We start from the raw sequence: 18,110 nt of genomic DNA, 5'->3' as shown, positions 1-18,110 counted from the left end.
TATAAAGCCTCATTGATACATCATTTTTACCTGAAAAGCCATATGATTTAAGAAAAGACAGTTTCATTACCAATAGAATAACAATTTATTTGCATTTAGTAGAGCTTTTTTGCTTATAAACTTCAAAACAAGAGTGAAAAAAAACACTAACATAAAAAAAAAAAAAAAACATTTCAGGTACACTCAATCTCTATCTATAGATGCATATAAGTAACTTTGTGGATAGCTTATAATTTTGTTGCATTAATATAGTAGTAGAACCTCTTGATCTACCAGTTTTCTTTGGAAAAAGTTGAATTCAGCAAAATTAAAATCTTAAATTATCAACTTTTTGAAGGCTTCTATTCTTCTTTACCTTACTAATAAAAAAAGCAAAGAGATTGTTTATAATATATATGTTAATGAAAATATATTTAATTATTACTCAAGTAAATTTAAATTCAAAAAGCAATAGCTAATTATATACGTTTGGGAGAAACTGTAGCAATAAATTTAGTGGTCGAATTCTATTTATGTAATTCTTAAAATTTTTAAATTTGTTACATTAGTAGTTTTTCCTTATAACTAAAAATATTTTCTTGGAAACTGCGTTAAAGAAACTAAACACTGCAAAATAATATCTTTTCAAGCAAGCATCACCTTTCATATTAAACTCGTGATCGATAAAAATAAAAAAAGACAAAAGTATATCTTTATCTTGACTTAAGAAAGAAAAAAAGTAATTAAATAGGTCAAATAAAAATTATTTATAGAAAAAAATAACTATTATGATCCTTGAGGTATACGTATATTGAAGGCTTGGCCTCTACATAATTCGATTAAGCATCATTAACCTTCAAGTAATATAGTTATACATATTTAATCCCTCAAATTAATGAAAAGTAAAATATTAACAGAATTATTAATTAAATAATAATAATAATAATAATAATAATGAGGAAAAAAAAGGTCCAATGATAAATGCTTAAATGGTCATTTATCAATTCCCGTCGTCATCTTCTTGCTTCAAAGTTTTAGATTAATGTATTCAAAAATAAATTATAACTGTAATATTTCAATTTTTTGTGGAACTAATTTCTCCTGTAATTTCATATATCTATACATAAATTAATAGAAAACTCAAAATTAAATATGGATAAGAAGCATAAGAACACATCAAATTGATTAACCATGTTGATCAATCATTACATTTTTAATTGGTAATCATACAAAAGTTCCTTCTTGAGAAAACCCAAAATTCAATTAAAGCATATATGCTGGTTCAAACTTCAAACCAACCCCAAATTTTATTTTATTTTTAAAAAATAAAATAATTTTATACATTTAAAATAAATTATTTCTTTAAATTTTTAACTTTTGATAGTTTGAAAAATTAAAATCGTATATTTGTATTATTAAGGATTAAATATACTCAATCGAATTATACATGGACTAAAGTGCAATTAACACAAAATACAAGGATTAAATTGTTATTTAAACATACTAACTGACCATTGTAAATACTATATAGCGCCCACCAAAAGGGTTAATTGCTTCTTCGTTAAGCTCAGCCTTCGACATAGCAAATTATTTTTTGTATCTCCTTTTCTCAAGTTGTTGAAGGAAATAATTCAATGACATCTGCTTGTTGGGACCGCACGTACCACCACCCTAACTCCACATTAGTATGATATTGTCCGCTTTGGATCAAGCCCTCACGGATTTGTCTCCTGCTGTTGCTTTGGATGGTGATGTTCCAAACATAGTTTGGTTTGGTAAGGATGTTTCTTATGATCACTTGAAAGTGTTTGGTTGTAAAGCTTGTGTGCATGTTCCAAAAGATGAGAGGTCGAAATTGGATGTTAAAACTAAGCAGTGCATCTTCATTGGTTATGGTCAAGATGAGTTTGAATATCGCTTTTATGATCCAATTGATAAGAAGCTCATTAGAAGTCGTGATGTTGTGTTCTTTGAAGATCAAACTATTGAAGATATTGACAAGGTTAAGAAACTAGATTCTCAGATTGATGAGAGCTTAGTTGATGTTGATCCAGTTCCTATAATTGATACATCTTTTGCACATGAAGGAACCCAAGATAATGAACAATGTGTAGAACCTATAGATGTTCCTATTGGTGATGTTGTGGTTGATCATCAACCAACTAATGCTAAGATGACAAATTTGGATGCTCCAGAAACCTTTTGTAAAAGATCCACTAGAGAGAAGCGAAGCTCAACACGTTATTCTCCTAATGAGTATATTCTTTTGACTGACATGGGAGAACCTGAAGGTTATGATGAAGTCATGCTAGATACTCATAAAGATAGGTGGGTAGAAGTCATGGAAGACGAGATGAAGTCACTTCACGAGAATGGTACATATGAGCTAGTGGAGTTACCGAAAGGTAAGAAAGCTTTAACAAATAAATGGATCCTCAGATTAAAGCAAGAGCAACATACATCTGCACCTAGATACAAGGCTAGGTTAGTTGTCAAAGGTTTTGGTCAAAGAAAGGGAATTGACTTTGATGAAATTTTCTCTCCTGTTGTGAAAATGTCCTCTATTCGTATGGTTTTAGCCTTAGCCGCAAGTCTAAATTTAGAGGTTGAGCAGATGGATGTCAAGTCTGCCTTTCTTCATGGTGATTTAGACGAGGAGATCTACATGGAGCAACCTGAAGGCTTCATCGTTAAAGGAAAAGAAAACCATGTTTGCAAATTGAGAAAGAGCTTGTATGGCTTGAAACAAGCTCCAAGGCAATGGTACTTGAAGTTTGAATCTGTCATTGAAAATCAGGGATACAAGAAAACTTCTTCAGATCATTGTGTATTCTTTCAAAAGTTCTCCGATGATGATTTTATTATCTTACTACTTTATGTGGATGATATGCTAATCGTTGGCAAAAATAAATCTAGAATTGTAGTCCTTAAGAAAGAGTTAAGCAAATCGTTTGCGATGAAGGACTTGGGGCCAGCAAAGAAGATCTTAGGCATACAAATTCATCGAGATAGACACAAGAAGGAGTTATCACTATCCCAGAAGGATTATATTGAGAAAGTACTCAAGAGGTTCAATACGACAGAGACAAAAGTGGTTAGTACACCTGCTTATTTTCGATCCTAACAAGTGGTATCAAAGCCATGGTTCAATGATGGAACCATGTTAGAGATGGGTGTTCATCTTGGCGGGCGTAGTTCTAGCCGCAACCTTTTTGACAGTAATGAAGATTTTGTTGGAGAAATTGTTTCAGAGAAGTTCTCTGTGTTGATACATAGATTTGATGGAGGAGATTATGGAGAGGAGAAGCAAGCTGTTGAAGATTATGTGAAGAAGGTGGACAAATTTATTTTGTCAGAAATTCAGGCCAAGGGGGAGATTTGTTGGGGTTATTTGCTCTGATTTGTTACCATAAATAAGTTTTCCTTTTAGGAGAAGGTTTTAATATTTTGACTAGTCCTTTTCTTGTAGGAAATGTTTTAGGACTCTATAAATATAGACTTGTTCCTTCTAACTTAATTAGCATTCACAATGTAGTCTTAAGGGCTTTGAGAGTTTTGGTTAGGGGGAGAATTTGTGGGTCACAAGCTTGATACGTTATCACTTGTGTGAACCTCCCATGTATTCCGAGTAAATTGGTTGAGGTTATTTCTCTCTATATTTTGTACTCTCATGTTTATATAGTGGATTGCTCATCTCCTTTGTGGACGTAGATCGATTGACCGAACCACGTTAAATCTGTCTCATTTGATGTGTTTCTTGTTTGTCTTCTTACTCGTGGTCTTTCGAGGTTTGCTTTGCTAGCTTCCGCATTACACCTGCTTATTTTCGATCCTAACACTGCTTGTTATGCTATGACAGAAGGACTTCATGTGATGCTAGTTGATCACGATGAAGAGAATGTTGTTGAAATGGTTGATCTACTGGAGTTTTATGGTTATAAAGGTGACATTTCAATTTTATGTGATTTCTTTTTCAAAAAAGATTTAATTGATATGATGCTGATATAATTTTAGTTTCAATCTCGTTTTAGATTCATCTTTTGTTTAGTAAATCTTGAATTTGTCTTCTCTTTTTTTTTTTTCTTGTCATAACGCTATTTCTATACTTGTTTATACAATTTTACTAGTTAATAAATGAGTTATGTGTGTTTATAAAGAATCAAATTAGATTTTTTATTTTTTGTTCTTGCTATAAGTTTGTCACAAACTCGATTAGGTTCCTTCGTAAAAATGTTTATGACTATTCAAAAGGGGATCGATAAGTTTATGTTACTATTTGTGTCATTTCAATTTTATCAGATGTTCCTAAAGCGATAACGGTTTAAGTTGATTTTAATTATTTAATAAATTACATATGTGTTTTACACTTGACCTTTTTGTAGAACAAGAAAAAATTATTCTTTTTCAATTGGTTGACTAACGTAAAATTGGAGGAAGAAATTAATTAAATCCATCAAAAATAATTTTTTAAAGATGTAGATCTTTGAATTTTATAAATCAATCTAACATTATTTTTTTGAAAAGAAAAATTAGTGTGATGGAGGCGACATAAATTAGGATAACACAAAGAGAATAAAAAGAACAAAATAAAAATGAATATGATTATTATTATTTTGACCTTGAGAAAACTTTTCATTTTCATTGGAAGTAGACAGAAAAAATGGATGAACGCGATTATTATTATTTTTTTAAATCTTCATACTTTTTTTAATTAAAAATTTTCCTCTTAGTATCAATGGTTTTTTTCCATTTGTAACTCAACAAAAAAAATGCATATTCGAAAAGAAATCTATCTTAATATAGACTTGTTATTTTATCCTTTTAATAACGCCTGCCTTAAATTTAAAATATATATTTTTTTTTATCTTAATTAGAAAAGGGACAAATTTCAATCTACCTTTATGAATTGTTGTTAGGTACTGTTTTTGTTTTAGTGATCTTTAATGATCATTCAATTTCTTTCTCTAGTTTAATTTGTTAAAACAATAGCCAATTTTCAGAATATATGGAAAAGAAGAAGTAAATACTAAAAATAATTTTTAAACTTGAAATATCATGATGATAACACTTGTCACAATAATATTATCTTGATTTTTCTATTCTAAGATTCAATACTTTTTCCTTAATAATAATATACATAGCTTTTTAAAGGTTGCACACATACAATTACAATATACATCTACATAAACTAAAAGAGTAGCAATATAATCTGAAAAATTATAATTAAATTTGTATATGAGAAATAAATAATATCTCGTAATGGTTTTGTGTATAATTTTCTTTACTAATTTTTAAAGTGTGTTGATGCAATTATAATAGTTGGTACATATTCAGAAGCAGTGTCAATGCTCTTCAAAGGAAAGGAAAATATTGATATGATAATAATCAGTGTTCATTCACCAAATTTGGATTCTTTTAAACTTTTGGCTCAAGTTGTGGCCTTGGATAAAATTTTACTATGTAAGTATAAATAGACTCTTTCACTTATGACATCTATTGTGAGTAAAGCTAGTTATTTTTATTAATACACTGTAAAAATCAAATATAAAATTTGTTATTAATATGTTAAATAAATAAGTTGGAGCTAATAGAATTTGGTACAATTATAAACTATTTGTTGTTAATTTTTATTAAGTATACGGTAAATAATTATTTTGTAACATTACTTTTATTATGAATAAAATAATAAATATGTGTGAATAGAAATCAGCTATTCATACCGTGTATGATATAATTCAATTCGAACTGATAATTTTTTTAAATAATTATACAGTTGTCAGTGATGAATACAATGAACTCTTAGCAAAAAAGGCATTGAAAGAGGGAGCTTACCTTTTTGTGAAAAGGCCACTTAACGAGGAAATTGTGAAACATTTATGGCAATTTATACTGACAAAAAAAATACAGAAAGATGAAGTCAGAAAAGAATCAGAAGATGAATATCAGATGAATGTCGATGATATTGATAAAGATAATATCGTTGGGGATAATAAAAAATTATCTGAAGAGAAAAATAATGTGCCTGATATTGAGGAACAAAGTGGTAATATTCACGAGGCTGAAAATAATATTGTATCGAATGGAGAATGCAAGTTGAGGAGAAGAGCAGAAGAAAAAATAGCAAAGAGACTAATGAAGGAGAAAGTCAAAATACTACCATTAATAAGGTTGTCAGGCGAAAGAACTGCACGAAGTGGACTGCGGATCTTCATGCAAAATTTATGAAAAGCTTGGAATTGCTTGGTGAACGAAGTAAGTTTACTTTATTATTAATGAAATTTTCATATAATTCATTTCTACGGAGCAATATGAAAATTGAGAATTCATACTTATAACTAACATCATCTCGTTTTGAAATAAAAGTGTAACGATTATTGTATATTACATACACTTTGACTTGATTTTAAAATGTTATATTCTTATGGGATATGTAGGATGTTATTCTAAACAAATCGTTGAAGTGATGAATGTTCCTGGTCTTACCAGAATGCTGCCAGTCACTTGCAGGTACATTCTTAAAAAATTTCAACTGATAGATTAGTTATCATTCAATGAGCAGATTGGTGCAAATATGTACAACAATGAAATACTGAAATTCGAGCAGAAAGTTTCTCTACAACTAAGGGGGAAAAGCACCTTGAAGAGTGACAAAAGGACTGGCACAATTTGATAAGAGTTTCAAAGATGATCTCAATTTATTTACCACATCTGCATCTAATGTGCCAAAAAAAACCAAAGAATATTACAATGCTGTTTGGTGGAAAGAAGCGGAATGAGCTATGGTAGTCTAAGATGCGGAATCGCAAAGAGCTCATAAATTGTCGGACAAGTATTATATGGATAGCTTCAGCAGGAAGAAATTTCGGGCAGTGAGACCAAAACTTCGGAGTATGTTGAATGATTTGGGTACTCCTTTTGTAGTGTGATATTTACGTTGCACTTCCTCTTCAAATTTATCTTCAATGGCATAGTCTGCGTAGAGGGAAAAAGCTGACTATCAAAGATCGCAGTTAAAGAGATACATTACCGTCAATGTGAGCTTGAGGATTTTTTGTTATTCACATTTACTTTATAGCTTTTGATGTTCAATTCTTTTAATTTTCCTGGAATTTTCTTACAATTATAGGTTTGACAAATCATTTCCATAAGAAAATCGAGTTTCTGTTGTCAAACCTGAGAGAGAGCCTATGATGAGCATTGAGCATGTGTTGGTTGTTCTGCAGCAGGACATATCTAGTGAGCAAATTTATCAATGAAACTATACATATAAGCAAATGATTGGTTCATCCGCTAATGGAGCTCTGTAATCCACTCTTTCTAACAAATCGCGCGAGTATACAAAATCATTAAATTTTAGGGAAGAAGGAGTAGTGATACAAAACTTCAGGAATCAAGAATAGAACTGGAAAATGCATGCCCACATCAGAGAGTAAAACATACTCATCTGAGAAGTAGCTAAAACAAATCAAATATTAAAACAGTTACAAAATTTGAATGCTATATTAGACCAAGGAAATTTTCTGGTGATATAAGCTTTCAACATAATGTTGGGATGTCAATTATATTATGATATGAAAAGCAGGCACTGCAGTAATTATATAAGAAAATAACACAATCAATTATTTGTAACATCACGACCAACACTACTAAAGCATATAAAATAGCACAGTTAAATACATCACAAATTTCCAAGTTAAAATCTCAGATAGCATGCTCGCTAAGCAGAAATATAAACAACTGCAAATTTAATAAATCAAAACCTAGATGATCTTCGTGAACTCTGTAGAATGCATAATCCAATGAAGACATCAACCCTCAGGCAGTGCATAACTTTCATTATGCAAGAATGACTTGGACAATGGTGAGAAAACAAAACATGTTTCCCCATAAGTTTGAAGCCATTATGGCAAATCAACTGGACCTTTGGTCTACTTTACCTTCACTACTCCAACAGGAAAGCACAACTAATCCTAAACGCCCTTTACAATTCAAATCTCTGAAACGGGATACAAATAAATTAAAAAGGATTGTAAATAAAATCGTTGAAGTAGAGTTAAAGAACCAAAATAACGGAAAACCCCATTGTAGAGTATGCTTACCTGAGGTAATGGGTAGTTTTAAACTCCACCGAAGTACCTTTGAGAAGAAGAAAATATGAAGCGAGTGCAGACCTTTGGAGACGAAGGAGTTAGATGTTAAAGTTTGGCGGTGGCGTTACAATTGATGGAAGGAATCACATGTGAAGTCAGAGAGAGAAGGACGAAAATACCCTTCAAAATTTAACATAATTTCAGTTAAGCACACATGTTGACGGAGAGGAGTGTGCTTATTCACTCTTCTTATATAGTGTATATATATATAAAAAGAAAGAAAAAGAATGGTCCACCTGCTTGGAAAATTGAGCCAATATTGCGGCTAAGAAAGGAAAATGTTAGGAGGGCTTTTATGTCCTATATTAAGAAAGTGCAATTATAAAACAACCAAGTACAACATATTTCAAGCATGATATTAAGAAAACAACCAAGTGCAACTTTCACTAAGTCTACACCCCTTCTATGAGGCCCATCCTATGACCCATAGACCACATGACGACCTGTCAACTCCTTCCGTGGAACTGAGATCCTAAATTAAAACTATGAATCAATCTCACGGGTGTCATCTACGGTCCGTCCAAACTCCTATGGCTCATCCAGTCAAGTCGTAGGTCCAACTTCATAAACTTAATTTTCCAATACTCATCTCCAGGTCTACGACTTCCCTTCTACGGCCTGTATGAATTCCTACGACTCATAGGTTGGACTTGTAGAACTTGCTCAGTGCCCAAAAATTAGTGTTTTCCTTCTTTTTTGACTTTCCAACTTCCGGGTGTTACAGCCACACTTGTGGCACAAATCATTAACCTTAGTTTCCCTGCTAGAGTTTCCTTTCTTCACAAAAACCTTCATGTTTCCTCCCAATTTTTTGGAATTTGCGAGTTAGATAAGCCATATCCACGTCTTCTTCACAGATCTAACTTTGTGAAACCTTGAGAGCCAGTGATTTATCCTTCTTTACTTCTTGTTTTGGAGAACTCATGTTGCATGCTCATCTCATGAGTTTGAAGATTCCCAATATGTGCATCCATAGTATGAACCTTCAGGCCCTTTGCTTCTGTTATAGCATCTACTTTACTTGCCAAATACTTGGAAATAATTCTTAGCACCTTCCTTACATGCTTACTTGAATGAATTGGTTATCCCAAGCAAGAAAGCTCATTCATGAAGGAAGTAAACCTGGTATGCATATCTTGTATGATTTCATTCTCCATCGGTAGTGAAGTTCTCATACTCAGTGGTATCAATATCCACTTTTGATTCCTTCACCTATGTCGTCCCTTCATGAGCAGTTTTTAAGCAATCTCAGATCTCGTTTGCCGTTTCTCATGCATAGATCTTGTTGTATTCATCGGCTCCTATACCACACACCAAAAGCTTCTTAGCGTTGTAATTCTTTTCAATCTTTTTTCTTTCGGCTTCATTGTATTGTTGTCGAGTTATAGGAACAACCATGGTGAATTATCCTTCTTTCACATTGATCTTCGAAATTTGAGGACCATATAGGACGATATCCCAGAACTCACTATCATCATCCATGAGGAAGTCATGCATACGAGTTTTCCACCAACCATAAAACTGAACATAAAATCGACGTGGCCTGATTGACGGTTGTCCCTCTTCCAAATTTAGTGGAGCAGCCATTTCAAACCTAGGTTCTCTCTCGGTGTAAGTTGTATATAGAGGCAGACTCTGATACCAATTGATATAAAATATGTGTCCACAACTAGTCAATGGACTAGGTCCCTTGACACAATAATAGTGCGGAACATAACAACTCAAAGTAAACAACTCAAGAGTTTACGTGAGAACCCCCTTGCTCTAGCTACAACTCAGAAAACTCAAGAAATGCTCTAGATGATCTAAAACCTTTATAACTTATAAGGAATAGATCTTACAATAATAAGAACAAAAATATAATCCTAAATAATAGCTAAGAACAAAGATAACTCTATCAGGTCCCTTGTTGTTCTTCGAGAAATATTTCTTGAGAGAATGGCTTTTGCTGTGTGATTTCAAGAATGCAAAAAACTAGATTGTGTCATTGGAGAAGAGACTCTTATAAGATTGACACAACCTTGGATTAATACCATTGCCTGAGAGTACTACTGCTCTGCAGACAAACGCACACCAACCGCTCCAGTGACAATGTTGCAGCTTTTTGTAATTGTCCTTTTGCTATAACCAACTCTCAATCTCTCATGTTGATTCTCATTGGATTAGGTCTCGTATTAGATCTCATAGTTTGTTAAATCATCAAAACTGCAAAGTAACTTAGAATAACAGGAATGTCAAATTTGTTCTTTACTACATAATTATTGCTCCATTGTTTTATCATTGTTTTATTTTTGCGTATCCTTGCTGTCATTAAATTTTCTCATGTTCAGTTCATGTCATTAATGAAGCTTCAAACATAAAGTGCTTTCACGTGCCAAAATTCTTCAAGAAAAATAATTTAAATTTACGCCTCTACTCTTTACTAGATACTAAAATTACCTGCAAATTCAAACTCCATTAGAAGTCAATGGGAAAAAAATAGAGACTTTTTCTATCTAGTACTTGGATAATATTCCTAAACTTAAATGAAAAAGCTAATTATATCTTATATAATAGAAGTAATATAGTTCAACATCGAGAGAACAACATAGAAATTCTTAAAGAAACGAAGAAAGGTATGACATATTAGGAGCAATATATAAGATTTGATATATCAAGTAGGTACATTAAACTTTTTCTTTTTAACTCATAAGCCACCACACCAATGCTAGATGACAAAAGTGTTTAACTTAAGCCTTTGATTCAGAAGCAGAAGCCACAGATATTGGCTGAAAACCATGAACAAGACTTGCTTTCCACACTTTCTCGATGTCAAACATCATGTTCCCGCACTCATGTTCTTGCCAATCTTCAAGTGCGTGTAGAATTCCTGCCATACGCCAAGCGCTCATCACTCTTCTTGGCAGCCAATTCTATTGTTATAAAAGAAAAAAAAAACTTGAGATTTCTTACATGATAAAAAGGATCAAATTAAACTTCGAAAAATAAACTAAGGGGTCATTTGGTAACTGGTTAGAGTTATGCAAGTACGAATTAGTTATATGGGAATCTAAGTATTATTTTTTGCATGGATTAGTTATGCAAAATTTGCTTATTCATGCATTACTTATTATCTTCTATCTTGCATAAAATACTATGTAGATTCTGGATTTCTAAATAGCAAATCAAGCACTGTATAACTTTATACATGAATAACTTTAATACATGCATAACTCATTTTCAAACCAAATACTAAACAATCCCTAAGGAAATTGTAGTATAATTCTAACCTCGCAAGAATCCACATTTTCAAAGTGTTTTGGAGTAATCATTGCCGGTGTGTGAAAGTAGAAGCAATCCTTGCGAGTTTTTCTTGGTGGGAATTGTGAAAATGGAATGAAAAGTGTTCCTTTTGGTGCTTTCAATTGTTCATCTTCATTCAATCCATCCCCTACTAGCCATATCTGCAATAAACAATTCTTTAAAATAAAAAACATATTCTTTTTTCCGACTTAAGTAAATACTTTTATTTATTATTTGATGTGAAAGCAATGAGAGACTTGCTGCATAGAAACCCCTGGAGACTTTAGTCCCCAATATTCTCTATGGACAAAAGTGCTTAGGTGCGCTTAAAGTCCTATTACATATATCTTATCTTAAGACGAGGTGGTAAGATAAACAATCTTTTCCATTGATTTTATCATTTGTACCTTTGAATTATATGTTTTTGAGGGAAGTAAATTAATTGCAGCTTCAGTAGTAAGATTTGATTTGAGCTTTTTGTACTCTTCTTCTCTCAATGCCATGACCTATCACAATCACAGTAAATTAAATGAGAAAAAGGGACACAAATGTGAGGAAATTCAATGTATATATAATTATGTGATCACCTTTACTCCTCCTTGGCATAAAGCAAGGGCAATGGCATTAGCAACTTTTGACAAATGGCCTCCAAGGACCACTTGGGTAGTTCCTTTGGGAATTGAATTTAGGACCACAGCAACAGCTAGGCTACTTCCATCCACCAACTTTACTTTTATTTGAGGGTGCCTTCTTATGTAAACCTCCCCATTGTTATTCAATTTCTCATCCTGCAATTAAAAGTTACATGTATATATAAATGCATGAAATTAATTTTTGTTCAAAGTACAAAACAAGCATTATTGCGTGTGGCCATAAAAAAAATCACTTTTTCGAAGTTGAACTTCTAAAAATATGTTTGATCCTAAAATTTCGAAACTCAAACACGAAGTTGAATTCCAGAATCTTCAAAAATTTGAAAAATAACAAAAATGTGTTTTCATTCCAAATTACTCACAACTCCAACTTGTATTTAGGGACAAATAAACTCCAATTTTCAAATTTCATTTTCTACTATTAAAAATAAAAACGGTTCTAGATAGACAATTGCCCGCTAAATAAAAAAAAAAAAATGTTACTTGCCTGATTTAAGAGTCCAAGGCTCAAAACTTTTATGCCTTTTTGATCTGCTTCCATGATAGCTTCTTCAATTAAGTTATTAATCGTCTCTCTTTGCCATTGCATAAAGTACTGAAAATGAAATAAAGATGTAGAGTAATAAAATATTGAACGTAGTAAACATATGTCAATAAATAGTAGTAGTAGTTACCTGTACACGATATTTTGGAATGGCCCAAGTTTGCAAATTGAGATTCTTGAACACATTTCTCTCAACAGTAAATGTGTGATTCTGGAAAATACTAAAAAGAAAGCGGTACATATTATTTGATAGGTAGGTACTAGTTCTAGGTAGGAATAATAAATTAAAATGTGAATATAATAAAGATAAAAGTAAATGAAAGATAACTTACAAGTAATGGGTTCAGTTACAATGGATGAATGGTGATGTGAATGGTAACGAGAGTAAAGAAAGTGGTGGTGTAAAGCTCTGTGAAGCCAATAATAGAGAAATTCGACAGGACCAATATGAAGCAATGTTGTCAAAATGATACCATCACTCCTCCATATAGGAAGGTAATGAGACTGCTCCAACTTCATAATAGAACAATAGTCCATTAAGTAGGATTTGATCATCCCTGCAAATATTAATCTTAACTTTATTTAAGACCGTAAAATTCAATATGTGCACCTAGGCCTGGCCTGCTTATTCAATAATCGCTTTCTACGACACCTGTTTTTTTAGATGTATCCCCACAAGGCCGCAGGTCTGCATATTATGCATTCTCTCAATTAAAAATATCCCCAACTTCCTCACTCAATAATTAATGATCTTAAAATATTGATCTACTTCCTCTCTCTCAATTAATCATCATGTGATGTAATTAAAAATTAGAGAGTTAATTACATTCTTTTTTTTAAAATATATATTAAAAATATTTTCAAGCTTGTAGTTAGTTGATAATATTTTTATCTACTTTTTGAAGGTTTTAAGTTCCATTTTAATTACGTTCAAAATTTAGAATGAAATTTGAATTTTAACTGTTCCAAAAGAGAGAGTACAAAATATTAAAATTTGTACTACATTGCCGTCTAATAAAAAAGTGTTTTTCTGTGGTGGTATTAAAATATACTATAATAAAATGATTACGGGCAACAAAATGCAGGAGTACTTCATATCGTTTTATTATAAATTAACAATTGCTCCAAATTTAGCTGTTGTTGCCAAAAAAAATCAGTTTCTACCGGTATTTGATAAAGTACTATATGTTTTGTGTAAAGTTTGAGGAGATAGTTTAATTTGAATGTGAAAACAAAACAATTTTGATGAATATACGTACCAATTTCTTTCTCTGTCAACTTGGTCAAATTCAATGGTCTTATCAAGAATTCGATTATCACCCTTTGCAGTTCTGTATCTGGACAAAGATATCCATATTTGGTTGTGAAGCATCCGGAATAGGAGAAATGGGAATATAATTAAGTATCCAATATCTATCTTGCTTCCATCTTCTCTGTTCAACAATGACTGAATGCTACGTCCCACAAATGGTGCCAAAACAACGTACTACATACATACATACATACAAACAAAATCAATCAATTCAATATCATGTGCTGGCATGCCCATGCCCATGGTCCAATTATTTATGAGACGTACTACTATAACGTGCATCACAGAAAAAAATAGAGGTAACGTGGCACTCATCAAAAGAACACTTTTTCAACAACAGGATTAAAGAGGGGAAAGACAAGAAGATACATGTTTAAATTATAAGTGATTAACTATGAAAAGGAGAAATATAAAGAAATGGCTTCAAGATGAAAAGAGAAAGGATGAGTACCTTGAAATTCCCAAGCCATGTCCATGGCCATTCGGTCAGAATCCCTGGTTTTGAAGCCATGTTAATTGTGTTTTTGCTAAACCAACAACTCTATGCCTTTTGCTATGAGAATATAGGACTGCATTATATACAACTCCTGTAGAGGCTGAGTAAATATTGTCATTAATGCCCTCTCAACGCTCCCTATTACTTCCTCACCCCCGTTCAATTTTTCTTTTTTAGTTGTTCCTAATTACTTGTCCATTTTGACAAATCAAGAAAAAACAAATTATTTTTACTTATTATACCCTTAATTAATTACTTTTAAAAAGGTGGAACTTCTTTAATATTTTAAGTTTTTTAATTCATCCACTTCATAATTAATAGGAGCAAAATAATAAGCTCACTATGTCAATCATTGTTTACTTAATAGGTGTGTCAATTCAAATGTGGATAAGTAATTAGGAAGAGAGGAAATAGTTACTTCATCAGTGTTCACTTTTATTTATTCACTATATTTCAAAAATGTTTACTTTTATTTATCATTTTTAGCATATATATCAAAAGAAAGTATTTTTTTTATATTTATCCTTAACATCAATTATTTTCTTGAAGTCCTGTTAATTATATTATACATACACAAATTAATTAATTAATTAATTATTAAAGTAATATTAACATGATGATTTAAATATAATAAAATATATCAAGCTAAATAAATTTTAAAAACATTTCAAAAATTAAATCACTAAATATGAAAAATTCACCACAAAAATAAATAAAGTCCTACATATTTTTAATCCTACAAAAAGATTATTGTTACCTTTATTTCCAATTCTGTAAAATAATATATAAGATATAAAATGATAATATATAAACATAAAATAAAAATAATTTTTATCATATAAAACTAAAAAAATAAAATTCTTAACATAACCAAACTTATGAGATATGCTAATTAATTAATAAGAGATATATTGATAAAAATATATACGTAAAAGAGATATTTTAATTTTCAAAAAATAATTTTCTGCTCCTGCTATTTTTTAAGAAGCAACTTTTTTTTTTTAGCTTTTCTCAATAGTAGAAAAATTGCTTTTGCTTTTATTTAAAAATATTTTTAAGGATTTGTCAAATACTTGATTTTTCAAAAAATGGTTTTTTCTCAAAAGAAAATACTTTTGGCATTTCAACAGTAATGTTGAACAAACTCTTAATACACAAAATCAAGCAATACATAAAAAATAATCTAGATATAATTAATACAAACAGTACTAATATAAATATTATTAACATAAATATTATTAATACACTTTATTTAGTATTACTCTTATACGTTCTCTTGAACGAACCCTAACAGTATTGTCCAACCAGTACCACCACACAATTAATTCTATCAGCTTCTATCATACAGCTACAAGGGCCGGCCTAAAGGTAATAAATAAAGCCTTCGCCTAAGCCCCAAATATTTAAAGCCTCATAGTTACTTAAAAAAAAACTACAACTCATATATATATATATATATATATATATATATATATATATATATATATATATATATATAAGTAAATATCTCAAAAGGTCATTCAAGTATGTGAATTTATTTGAGAAAGATACTCAACTTAGTTTTGTATCAATAAAGTCTTTCAACTTTTTTTTTTTTTTAATAAAGTCACTCAAGTTAAACTAATTTTTCTATAGATTATTATACCCAAAAGATAAAAGAAATAATTGCACAAATCGCCCTTCAAGTTTAATTTTTTAATATTTACTTCCATTGTAGTTTATAATATTATGTTTATCTCTCTTATTTATATTTATTTATTTTTAAATAATAATTGTCTTAACTAAATTAATAGGGATATACTAATATAATTAATTTTATTTTTGATATTTTATATTTTTAAAATTATGGAACAGGAACTTAACAACATTTTTGATTAGCCTATAAACAGTAGTCTTGCAAAAATATTTTCCCTTTAAATTAATGTCTTCTTTTATTTTTTTAAAAAGATTAAAAAGGAATATTTTTTGTAGATATTTTCACGTTTGTAATTAATGCATTTTCTATTTTCCATTCTTATTATACGATCCTATCAACAGTAATAATTCTTTCTTTTAATTTTTTATTCCTCCACATAATATTTTTAAAATAAATTTACGAGCACAGAAAGTGATTAAATAATGTGCAATATTAATATTTGAATATAAAAATATAAAATGAAATCAATGGATTTTAAGATTTGTAGGGATTATCTTTTCTTACCAAAGTTAAAGAAGTTATATGTTCAAAACTTATTCACTCAATTATGGTTATGATATTGGTTAATATGATATAATCTTGACCTTTAAAATTTAAATAAGACATATGTCTCTCATCTAGATATGTATTTGACTAGAGGAAAAGAGTGATAGAGGAGAGCCAAATCCATATTTTTATATTCATAATAATTAGGTTAAGAAAATAATTATTAAGAAAAAAGAAGAAGAGAGGTGAGTATAATATTATAAGCTAAAATGAAAGTAAGTATTACAAAACTAAACTTGAAGGATGGTTTATGCAATTATCTCTTTTATCTTATGGTTATATTAATTTTCTAGAAAAATAGTGAGAAAAGGCCCAAAATAGTCCATCATCTTTGGGTTAAGACTCAAAGTCATCCTTGAGTTTTCACATGGAGCACTAATAGTCCCCCATGTTTGCAATATAGGTGCACTTTTGGTCCTCCCCTAAACTTTTGCATATTTTTTAACATTAATTTTGTACACAGTTTTCTGTAAGGAATGCCCAATCGTCTTTTTATATATTGAGTAGAAATAATAATTCTATGTGAGAGGAGGTGAGAAAAAGAACACCTTGTTCTGTTCAGAAGAAATTTTATACCACAGGGGTGTACATGACTGGGTTGGTTCGGGTTTTTTTATCAATATTATAGTATTTGGTAGGGGTGTACATGACCGGGTTGGTTCGGGTTTTTCAAATATCAAACCAAACCATTTGTGTAAAACATTTTAATTTATAAACCAAACCAAACTAACAAAATTCGGATTTTTTTTTGGTTTTTCAACCTCGGGTTGGTTCGGGTTTTTCAAATACCAAACCAAACCATTGTGTCGAATTTTTAAATTTATAAATCAAACCAAACTAATAAACCTCGAATTTTTTCGGTAAAGTTTGCATACAAACATATAATTAACTTGTGCTCCAAAATTTTTTTAGTCCAACCAAAATATAATTATCTAAGGTGTTTCTTAAGAAAATAACACAAAATATGAGATGAGTACTGATGACACTAAAATATTCAATAAAAAATAATAATGAAATCATCATATAAAATAAATATTGCAAAGTCATAATGAAAATGATCATAATTTAAAAGTACTAAATCATGCTAAAATAAATTTAATAAGTATTAGTTACATTACTAAATATTTAAGGAAAATTAAAATTAGATTATATATTTTAATTGTCTAAACCAATGTAAAACTAAAGAACAAATATTCAATATTATTGTCATTCTTAGTGTTGAATTGATTTTCTTTTTGCATTAGTATTTAATTTGATTTTGATTTAAGTTTTATTATAATTATCAACATCTATGAACTATAATCTTTATTGGACCATTCCGAGTTCTAAGTTTTAAACTTGAAATAATATATTAAAAGATAAAAAACTATGAAATAGTATAAGAAATATTTTAAAATTATATCAAAGTAAATATTTTTATGTATAAAATAAAATTTTAAAATTACATATATA

At 30.3% G+C, this 18,110-nt stretch overlaps 1 protein-coding gene and 1 pseudogene across 2 annotated transcripts in view; both read right to left on the bottom strand.

Moving 5' to 3' along the window:
- LOC125823741 (ABC transporter I family member 6, chloroplastic) overlaps positions 1-18,110 on the bottom strand; it is a 377,846-nt gene that overhangs the window by 61,549 nt on the left and 298,187 nt on the right. The window lies entirely within an intron of this gene.
- LOC125823595 (very-long-chain aldehyde decarbonylase CER1-like) lies at positions 10,644-14,451 on the bottom strand (annotated as a pseudogene).

Source organism: Solanum verrucosum, unplaced genomic scaffold (assembly GCF_900185275.1).
Source record: "Solanum verrucosum unplaced genomic scaffold, falcon-dt-bn FXZP01000093.1, whole genome shotgun sequence".
Lineage (NCBI taxonomy): Eukaryota > Viridiplantae > Streptophyta > Magnoliopsida > Solanales > Solanaceae > Solanum > Solanum verrucosum.
This window is presented reverse-complemented; position numbering and strand designations above follow the sequence as displayed.